Below are 12,165 nucleotides of genomic sequence, written 5' to 3'. Positions count from 1 at the left end.
TTCCAGATTCAGGGTAAGAACTGTGCTCAACTACAGTCGGAGGTGGGATCTGAACCTGCGACCTTTGGATCAACTGCTCTGACTACTGCTCTACCAGGTGTCCTCTGAGAAAGGAGCCTGGACCCACCTGTCTTTAGTGAAGAAGAGCCTTTTCACAATGAACAGGACGAAGACGAGCACAAGAAAGCCCAGCAAGGCTGAGAGTGCCACCACCAAGGAGTGTATGTTCTCTTTGCTGCTTGTTTTCCCACCTGGAAAGCAGGAGAAAGAACTGTCAGCTCTCACCGAAGAGCAATTTTTCATAACTCAGCGCTAGCTTGTTACTGTTCATTTTTATGACTACACATGTATGTCTGTAGAGCAGATGTTTTTATTACTGGTGACATGTAATGTAAAATAATTGTAAAAGAACATTAAAATTTGCTGTGAGCTTGAGTAAGAGGAACCAAGAACTTCCTCTTGAAAAGATTTCTGACATAAATTCTTATGAAATATTTATAATACTTGATGTAACCCCGAATACATAAACGCTCAGGAGCCTATACATAGTAACGATGAAGATTTAGCTGGATCATAACAAGATGCTACGTATGTGTTATGTTATATTGTATCAAGATGTAATATCAGATGGAATAGAAGACAGACAGAAGATCAGAATGGATGGAACTACTCTGTGATTTCATCGACAGATTGAGATTTGTAGAAAGCAATCTGTTTAAAACGCATTGCATATCGCAGGTAAGAGGCGCAGCCAGGGGGGACGTGAGGAGGTGAGGTGGGGTCACTTACTCTTCTCTGCCAGGCAGACGCTGACTGTCAACAGCAGACAGGTCAGGACACTCCAGTGGGGAAACATTTTGCCCGCTGGTCCCAGTTCCTGTTGTGTGTCTTCGTGTGTGTTGGTGTGTGTGAAAGAGAGAGAGAGAGAGAGAGAGAGATCGTGATGGGATTACCTTTTCCCTATGGACTGACGATTCCTTCAGGGGCTAAAGTTCATGCACAACCTGGCTCCAGGGAACACAGCCACCAGGAAATGAAGAGCGCAGTGTTGTTCATTAACAGTGGCGCATCGTGTCAGATCAAAGTACCAAATTATTATGTCAGGAATTGCTTTTTATTGCTATTGAGAGCTGTGATAATGGGTATCGCTGCCACCTCACAGTGCCTGGGTCCTTTGCGTGAATGTCTGAATAAAGATCACACTGTGTGGGGTCTGCATCTTCTTCCCATGTCTCCAGGGGTTTCCTCCCACAGTGCGAAGATGTGTTTTAGGTTTGCTGTGTGAGTCAGTGTGTGAGAGTGGCTTCTCTAAAATGGACTGGTGTCCCGTCCAAGGTGTACCCCTCCTAGCCCGTGTTTCCAGGATAGGAACCACCGTGACCCTGATTTGGACTACAGGTTTATGGTAATGAGTGAGTATTCTAAAGTGTCAAGATTATTAATAAATCCTCCATCGTCTCAATTTAATTTACAGTTTATGGAAATTCACTCATTACATTTCCAGAAGAAATTGTTTCTGTTTCAGTGGACCTTTTATTTAAATTTAAATTTTGTTTCAAACAATTATACACTTCTTTTTGGATATTTTACCACTCCAAGTGTACAAAGGAAAGTGCCTGTTACATTTTCCTGGAAAGAATATATCCATTAAAAAATACATTTGTTTATCAATGGATAAACAAATGTATTTTTTTCTGGGTTTCATGTCTAGAATGTACCCTGTTCCTGGGATACTTGCGATCATAAATTCAACTATGAATTCGGCATCATATCAGAGTTGATGAAGTTGACTTTAAGTGGCACAAACACAAGTAATATTCCAGACACTCGTGATTATTCATTTAGCAGATGCTTTCCTCCAAAGCAACTTATAATTATAATTTAGAGCAAGTACCTTGCTCAAGGGTACTGCAGCTGGAGGGGGTGATTCAGACCAACAGCTTTCAGATCCAAAAGCAACATCTCTAACCACCGTGTCATCAGCTGCTCATATGAGTGAACACTTAGTATATGTCAGTTATCTGCAGTAACTAATATGCAAACATGAAAGAAAACCTGCATGCTTTCAAAGTATATTTCAGAAAAAAATCACTTTGCATGTTACCTGGACTTGAGTAAAGTACAGAAAATGACGAAATAGTACATGATGCATCCATATTTTTGAAAAGCCAAATGAGAAATCAACCCGTTGAATGTGATACACAGTCAATGTCCCCAAAAGACACACGGGGACCAGATCGGGCTGGCAGCGGCTCCTGGACATCAGAGGTGACCCAGATGGCTGGTGTGTCCTCGTTGCCCTCCATCACCACCTTAATCTGCTCCTCTCGGGCCATCTCCTCCAGCTCTGGGGTCATCTCAGGGCACCAGTCCGGTATAAACTTGTCTCTATTATCCCAGAGGTCAACAGGTACCTCCGCCTCCTGCTCTCCAAACAGCCAGTCTTCAGGGAGAGAGCAAAAAAGTACGTAAGACACTTGTCATCACTCTTGTGTGTGCCGTGGCTCATAGCTCATCCACTCCTGCCAAATTTACCCCTGTAGTAAATTCAAGTTCATCCTGTGTTCTTGAATGTGAAGCTCGAGCTCCACATAGCTGTACCTGTGTCAGTTGGGACAGGAATAGGATGGTCCCTTGTGTCTCCAACCTGTAAGTTTAAAACTTTCAAAGATACGAACATTTTCTTTACTGTTGTATTTCCAAAAATGTCTCTCTTTTTGGAGCAAAAATCACCATCATTTCCACATCCCACCCACATTTGGCAGGAATTTGCAGTAAGAAAGAGATGAAACACAACAAAGGTGTTGGACCACCTTCATTAAACTCACTTCCAGTGTTTACAGCTTAAAGCAATGTGAAATAAAAATGTTAAAAGAAAAAGAGTTATTTCGTATAGCTGTGCGGAAGATTTTTACATAACCTTCCCCATAAATAAATATAGGGATCTCATTTACATTTACATTTATTCATTTAGCACACACTTTTCTCCAAAGTGATGTACATCTCATAGAAAATACAATTTCTGCATTACATTAGGAGAAAGAGATATAGCTGCAGATGTGTGACTCTTAAGTACAGTTAGTTTCCTTCACCATGTGCACCGACGTTCATCATACAAGTAGCTGCATAAAACTTAACCAGAATATCACCTCACCGATTCGTAATCAAGATCTGCTGTTATCAATTATGTTGATAAAGAAATAAAGTGGTTCTGAAGGTAAGAAACGTCAGCATGCTTATGTGACGTCAATGGCATTGAAGGGAAGGTTGTGGAGATGGCATTTTTATTTTCTGTGATTTTAAGCAAGTTTTTATTTTAATGAATATATGTAATGTAGTTTACACTTATTAAAAATAAGAAAATAAAAGCATTACACTGCAATATACAGTCGTGAAGTCGTAAGTATACCCCATGGAAAATGAGGCCTTATTCAACAAATTTAGACATGCAGACATTTTATCTTCATTTAATCACTGCCTATATACAGTATAAAGGTGATATATTGAAGACATGACACATTAAACTCACATTATGTAGTCCTTTTTATAATTTAAATAAACAAAAATACAGGGGGCATGGTGGCGCAGTGGGATGGACCAGGTCCTGCTCTCTGGTGGGTCTGGGGTTTGAGTCCTGCTTGGGGTGCCTTGTGGTGGACTGGTGTCCTGTCCTGGGTGTATCCCTGCCCCCTCTGGCGTGTTGCTGGGTAGGCTCTGGTTCCCTGCGACCCCGTATGGGACAAGCGGTTCAGAAAATGTGTGTGTGTGTGTGTGTGTGTGTAAACAAAAATACAGATTTGTTACATGGAAAAAGAAAGTACATCCCTAAATTTATCACAACTTTAAATGCACAAAATCAGAATCACGTGTACCAGATGAGGTGCCAACGGTTAGAACATTGTTAGGGAGTATCCTGGAAGAACCTGTGATTTAAACCTCAGACATCTAGGATGTGGTTTGTTCTTTGTTACTGAATTGTGTGGTGTCATCATGCCTCAATCAAAGGAGCTCTCTAAGGCCTTCAAAAAGAAGATTCTGGATTCCAATGAGTCTAGGAAGGGATTTATAAAGACCTCTAAATTATTTGAAATCAATCATTCCACCGTCCAAAAAATCATCCAGAAGTGGAAAAGATTTGAAACAACTGCCAATTCGTGTAGGACAGGTCGGCACAGCAAATCCAGGCTAATAGCAGACCATAAGATGCTTAAAGAGGTCTCCAAGAACCCTCAAATTTCATCTCAAGATCTGGAGGTAACTCTTGCCAGCAGTATTGACACCGGCAGTTGCATCTACAATCAGAAAAGAGTGCACAACTTTGATGTGTATCGGAGGTGTGCCAGTAGGAAGCATTTACTGTCCAAAAACAACATCAAGGCAAGACTAAAGTTTGCCAGTGAACAACTAGGCAAAGACCAGGACTTCTGGAACAATGTGCTCTGGACAGATGAATGAAAGGTAGAGTTGTTTGGCCACAGGACCAGAAGACATATTTGGCATAAACCAAAGACAGCATTTGAGAAGAACCTCATAGCAACTGTAAAGCTTGTGGTGGAAATGTTATGGTTTGGGGTTGCTTTGCTGGTTGACTTGCAATCATAGATTCAGCTATGAATTCTGCATCATATCAGAGACTGCTTGAAGAAAATGTGAAGCTATCGTCCGAAGCTTGAAGCTGAACTGGAAGTGAACCTTTCAACACGATTGTGATCCTAAGCATACCAGTAAATCTACCAAGGAATACCTCAAAAAGAAGAAATGGCGGGTTATGGAATGGCCTCGTTAAAGGCCGGATTTGAATCCCATTGAAATGTTGTGGGGGGGATTTGAAATGGGCTGTACAAGAAAATCCTCAAACATCTCACAGTTCAAGGAATTCTGCATGGAGGAGTGATCAGAAAGTTCATCAAGTTGATGCCAAAGACTTGTAGACAGTTAAGCAAAACGACTACAAGAACTTATTTCCACTAAAGGGGGCAATACCAGCTTCTGAGATCTAGGGTATAGTTACTTTTTTCCACACAGGAACATTATATCAGTTAAATTTTTTGTTGTTCGTGTATATCACTTTTATCTACAAAAACTGTTTAAATGAAGATCAACCAAATATGTTGAAAAAGGCAAAATTTTCCATGGGGTGTACTTATTTTTTGACATGACCGTATGTGTCTCATGTCCAGAATGTACCCTTTTCCTGGGATACAGTAGGCTGCCATAACCCTTCATTGGACAAGTGGTTTTTCATAGTAGGAAGGTGGAAGTGTTAAATGGAGTGTTTTTGTTCATTACAGCCTTGTCTGAGGGTTTTACAGAACCTATCTTATTAACAAATGAAGATGGATGGTTATGTCATTGAGTCAGTTCTGACCAATAGCGATCACTTGAGCCTTGTTCTGTGTATCTGGGGGGTGTAAACACAGCTGAGCAGGACTCAAACCCCATGCCCACTGAGCTGCACTACACCTCAATGTAGGACTTGAACGTACAACCTCAGACTCCAGAGGTAGCAGATGTAACCCTATACCACTTGCTCCCCAGTTTTGGACGCTGCTCTATGTCAGAACTCCAGCCTATATGGGTGTATTTCAAGCCCATTGTTTTCTAGATGCACAGCAGTAGATCCCCGCACCCAAGTGGATGATGGTGTGGGGTGGGAGAACTCACCTGCAAGGTCATGAATCAGATCCTTGATGAGGTGCCTGATGATGGCGAACAAGGCAGTCAGCACTACCATGGATGCCAGGATCAGGTAGACGACATACTTAGGCAGATGAATGGTATCCTGGGCTGAAGGCTTATAGTTCTTGAAAAACACCTCTTCATGTGGCTCCTGGGGGCCCGTATTCATAATGCCGGTCCTCACCATACACCTCTAGAGGGCCCTGTTCCTGACTCCCTATGTCACATCGTTAAAGTATGATTCATAATACGTTTGGATTATTGTTGGAATTAGTGTGACCAGCTAATGACTGACTCACACAGGCTTTATTACAGTATCCTGAGCAATTAGACTCTATCAATACATCATAATCATAACACATTACACAAAGACAAGAGAAGGGCAATGCAAACACGACAGAAGAAATTATCGAAACACAAAAAATGTACTGTAAAGCAGATATACCTTTGCCTTAAAGAATTTTCACGTTTTCCCGTAAGCAGAAGAGTAGCACTAATTCCCAGCAAGATAATCCTTCTCCTTCCATTGGAAGATGAGACGACCAAAGCTTCCTTTCTTCAGACGCAGAGATTCTGTAATCCTTGAGAACAGGCTGAAGAAGGTGTTATTCTTTTTGTAATGTGTGTGTGGTTGATTTGATAGTACACCTGTAGCAGACAGTAGAACCTTCATAATCCAGCCTCCAAAGTTGCCGTTGCAGCAGTACTTCCCAGCATGCTGAAGCGCTGCAACAGTGTAGATAAGCCCCTTAAGTACATGAGGACACGACCAAGGTCAGGTGCTGAGCCAGGATTTAGCTCACCAGGAACCACAGCAGTCTATTCCAGGGTCTCCACTTATCAGTTCAACACAGGACATGTCTATAATGAACTGTCTACATTGTCTGTGGGCAATTCTAATGTTTTCTGTTCTGTTTTACAATATTTAATTAATTTGTTGCATCTTGAATGGAGTAAGATCAGAAAGTCACTGTTAGTCCTACACATATATCATTCTTTGTTTTAATGCACTAAACCAATGGGTTGTCTATGTCTCACTCTTTGGCTAGTCTGACTTAATAATCCAGAGATCCCTCGATTTATTTATGGTTTAGGTTCTTTAAAAAGCTTACATGTACAGTTCTGCTCAAAAGTATGTGAATCCTATAGGAATGGTCATTATTCTTGTAGAAAATATTAAAATGCACTGATAAACTATATTAATATAAGATATGTAAATAATAATCATGTCTAAAATTAATACATGATTATGATTTACACACCTGATTCTACTTACCTACTTGGTGTAAACAACGCAACTTGGAGTTCACTAATTTATGCAACTCCACTGCTTCTGTGTTTCTACTACACACACGATTTCCTCTAAAGCAACATATGGAACTGTTCGTTACACACCTATTATGTCACATGAGAAAAACTGCTTCTCATTAAATAACCCTTTTCATGGTAAAACTAAAGGACCCAAGAGCTTCACATTCACTCAAGCAGCACTGACCGTTCACGTACTGTTCGATAACATCAACTGGCTGAGCTGCCACAGGACACCAATATTTCTTGTGTACAAACCCTGAACGCATAGTTACAATACCTTGCTTTATAAATGTATCTATAAGGGCAAGTACCCTTGGAAAAAACATCACATAAATAATAATAATAATTCTTCTTATTATTGTTTTGATTAATGTATCAACTGTATTCAGCACAAATCATTGTGTGAAGCTCCAATTTATTATTAAAGCTGTCTCATCATGAGTCTACTCAGTGAAAAAGAATAGTTTGTTGGATTTACTCAAATGAATTATGGACATTGGTTCCACATAATTAGTTTGGGTTCACAGTATCCAACAAATTCACATGGTTTCAATATAATAATTTTATCTTAATCAGATGTATTTTAATAAAGTGTACATGCTCTAATTGTTATCCTAACATAATTCAGTCATGTTGGCTTAACATCATTCTTTTATATTCAGATACATGTTTGAATAATGTTACACACACACACACACACATTTTCAGAACCGCTCGTCCCGTACGGGGTCACGGGGAACCGGAGCCTACCCGGCAACACAGGGGGTAAGGCCGGAGGGGGAAGGGGACACACCCAGGACAGGACGCCAGTCCATCACAAGGCACCCCAAGCGGGACTCGAACCCCAGACCCACCGGAGAGCAGGACTGCGGTCCAACCCACTGCGCCACCGCGCCCCCTGAATAATGTTATTTTTATGTAATCTAATCACGTCATCTTTACATCATTATCTTTGTTCAGTTTTAATGGTCACTCTTATAATACTCTTAAATGCACTGCAATGTGAAATATGGAGATTAACTCTTAAAGGATCATGCTTATCAAAACTTAGTTTAAATTAAAAAAATAAATAAAAGTTTAAATCTCTTTAACAGGTCAATTGGCAACAGTGTGACTTAAAAGCAACTTGTATCTGAAAATATGTAAAAAATGTGCTGATGTATACACACACAACCATTTTACAGCTTGACATATTAACTATTCCGTCATGAAGGCCACAAACATAAGAAACATTTTGTTAACAAGACCATAAGCAACATAAGTTACACCTTGCATTTATGTAGAAACATTAAACCGCATGTCTCTATAAACAAACAGAACATAACAGCACTAATAATTTTACTTAATAAAATAACTTTGTCTTCTCAGACTCTTCTATACAACTTGAAACCTCAAAAGCATAGCACAACTTTGTGGGGAACTTCAGGTTGAGAGCATAAATGAGACCAAACAACACTGCAGTTGCAAAAGTCACATTCTAAGTTCTGCTTGAGGTGCTGAAGCACAATCACACCCTCAAAGAAAAGAGAGCAGAAATTAGTCATGAATAATATGAACAACAATAAATAAGTTTAACTATTACTAATAATGTGCATCGCAGTTACATTAACTTGTGTCAGTATTGACAGTGAAGCAAATGAAGTAATCTAGCTATGGACAGGGTGGATGTAACTGTACTCAATAGAAGCTCTTTTGTGGAAACGTACGGCGCAATTATATGAGCTGTTTACCAATATCATTACCTACATATATTCATATAATAAAATTAAAATATATAAACCACTTGCTGGTTTGGTAGTGCATAAGGCAATAAAATAAGTTTTATGAAGAGCACAGTCTTCATTATTATATCATTAGACTCTAATAGATAGAAGAGCTTGTGACATTCACCAGAACATGATGATCTAAACCACTCTCATAAATTTTTAAATTCGCTTTGAATATTTGAATAAACTACAACTCGTACGATGTAATATTTATCTCAACAATATTCCCGCGTTTGCAATATAGGTGATATAGCAAGCTAACCTGATAAGTCAGGCGACGACACTCGGCGAAACTATAGGCCTAATCCCCTCCCAGCTCTCCAAGAACTGCACTCGTCCAGAGTCAGTAAAAGGGCTGGCAAAATCATTGTAGACCCCTCACATCCAGGCCACTTCCTCTTCGAACCCTTGCCATCTGGCCGGCGCTACAGAGCACCGAGCACCAGGACAGCCAGGCACAAGAAAAGTTTCTTTCCTCAGGCCATCTACCTCATGAACAGCTAAATCCCCCCCCTAGAGAGTAAACCAGTGCAATACACAATGCTATTTATATTTATATATATTTACCACATATGTCTTACTCACATTCCCTTGCATTTGTATAGGCTGTACATACATATTATGTCTAGTGACTATTTTTTGTATTGTGTACTTTATATTTTTTATATATTTTTTATCCTTTATTCACATATTCTATTTTCTCATCAGTGTCTTCTTGTCACTGTCATTTTGTCTGTGCTGGAAGTTTCTGTCAAGACAAATTCGTGTGAACATGATGGCAAAAAAGCTCGGTTCTGATTCTGATTCTAATGATCTGTTGACGGTCGACATGATTTTGAAAAAGTGTAGGGTTTTCTTAAAACGCAATTTCTTGTATTTAACGTTAGATGGACAGCTATTATCAGAATACTATCAGATTTTTATTGCAGTTCTTACCTTTTATCCAATTACCAATTACCAAGTCCCCTCAGGTGTCGCTCTCCAGACCAACGCAACGGTCGTGCTCTGCAAAGCGCACGCGCGCTCGCTCACTTTGAAGTTGCTCCCGCGCAAACGAGAAAAAGAAAACTCGCGGAAAGCAGACAAAAATATATGAAGAATAAACTTGATATTTCCTGAATATAAGCTAAATACATGGGCAGCGTTTCAACAGAAGTCCATCTATTTTTTTTTCCCATAGAAATGAAACTGTTATAAACCTTAGTGGAAACACGTATTTGCAACAGTTCAAACTCGGAACTGAAGCAAACATTTTCTATCGCGCAACTGCCGCAACTATGAACTTGTTTTTATCATCTCGAAAAGAAGCTTGAGGTTTTCTCCTTTTTTCGAGAAAACAAGACAGAAAAAGCATGTATCCCAATGTCATCTGCAAATTAATTATATTTGTTATTAATTACGTGTCATTCATATATATTTAATAAAGTGATAGAATGTTAAACTATAATAAATTATAACTACATATAATACAATATCCTATATACATAGATATATATTTTTAATAGAGCCTCCCTTTTTCAGTTCAGTTTCAGCAGTACACTGACCCAACAAATATTATTCACATAGTCCCAACACAACTGGATTAAGTAAACATAGATGGATTGTGCACAATGAATATAATTTTAATTAGGTAAATTGAACAAGCAGTAAAAATCATGTTGAGTGAACACCATCTGTTAGAAGACTAAATAGATTGGAACATTTTATTGCAGCGTGATCATATCACTTTTTTGATTGCTGTGTTGAATTTCACTTGGACTTTATGCAATTTAACTATGTTCTCGTCTCAAACATACATGCATTAAGTTGATTGTAAATGTATTGTTTTAGTATTTTCAGTAGAGCTATTTTCCATTTTTTTTCAGTGCTGAATTGTATATGTAATGAGATTTGAAGGTGTGAAATGATGCAAAACGATATATGTCTTTTGCAAAATATTGTAATCCAGGGGGGGTGCGGTGGCGCGGTGGCGCAGTGGGTTGGACCGCAGTCCTACTCTCCGGTGGGTCTGGGGTTCGAGTCCCGCTTGGGGTGCCTTGTGACGGACTGGCGTCCCGTCCTGGGTGTGTCCCCTTCCCCCTCCGGCCTTACGCCCTGTGTTGCCGGGTAGGCTCCGGTTCCCCGTGACCCCGTAAGGGACAAGCGGTTCTGAAAATGTGTGTGTGTGTGTGTGTGTGTGTGTGTGTGTGTGTGTGTGTGTGTGTGTGTGTAATCCAGGGGTATAAGTGAAGAACTGGGTATTTGATGGAAAAGCTGTAAGGTCATTTGATGGTGCTGTATATGAGTAAATGGGTGGATATAAGTGCCATCAAGCTGAGTTAAACTCATAGCATCCACTTGTGAGGTTTCCAAGGCAAGGGAAGAATAATGTTTGTTTGCCAGTGCCTTCTCCCACGCATGTCTAGGGGTCCAAACACAGGGAGAAGCATGCAAACCCCACACCCACCGTGCAGTGAGGCACCAGCTTTACCCACTCCATCACTGTGTCAAAGGAGAAAATAAATACTGAAATTTAAGAAAACAGACACAGAAGTTTCTTCAACTCATATTTAGCGGAGAATAACTCTGTGGTTTACTTATCCTACTATTTCACTACATCACTTAAAATAAAACCTCCAAGAACTTCTGTTTACACATAAATTTGAAAAACATGAGCTTGCTTTGTAAAGATATATAGCAATAACTTTCATTGCTTCTTGCTCAAAGGGATGGGTAGATGCACATGAATCTGATTCACTTCAGCCAGGTTAGTTATATATTTTCTTTATTCAAAGTAAACTTCTTTGCCACAAGGATGGCAAGGTAACAGAAATATTTGCTTTTGCTACAAAACACTATATATAAGCAATATAATATGTAAATGGAAATTTTATGCACCATGAAAGCCTAAATGTCCGAAATATGGTTGCTGGGAAGATAACAACGGAGTGTTGATATATATTTTTCATGGAAAGGTAAACCAGTTTAATCTGGAAGTAGTGATATATGATAATTTACTGAGGTAGAAAAAGTGATTAATTTGAAATGCATTATTTACTGGTAGATACAAACAATATTTTACTGTACTAACTTGCCTTGTTTTTATATTAATATCAAATCCACTGAAACATCTGGACTGCATTAATAATGTTAAATATTAAACAGCTTGATGTTAGCTATAGAAAGCATATTAAATTTAAGTTACTTAAGTAGGTCAAAAATTGATATTATTCCAGTAATTAACAATGTCTATACAGAGTTCTCTTTGAAAATTATGGATACAAGATACTTCTTATTATAAACCAAGGGAAAAATAACAGGACTATCATCTGATTTTAAAGGGGCTATTCTGAAATTTTGAAAAACATCCAGGATGAACAACTGACTGAAGCGTATGACTAAGAAAATTCTGCAGTACGATTTTGCAGCA

This window comes from Scleropages formosus, chromosome 2, assembly GCF_900964775.1.
Source record: "Scleropages formosus chromosome 2, fSclFor1.1, whole genome shotgun sequence".
NCBI lineage: Eukaryota > Metazoa > Chordata > Actinopteri > Osteoglossiformes > Osteoglossidae > Scleropages > Scleropages formosus.
Note: the sequence above shows the minus strand (reverse complement) of the source record.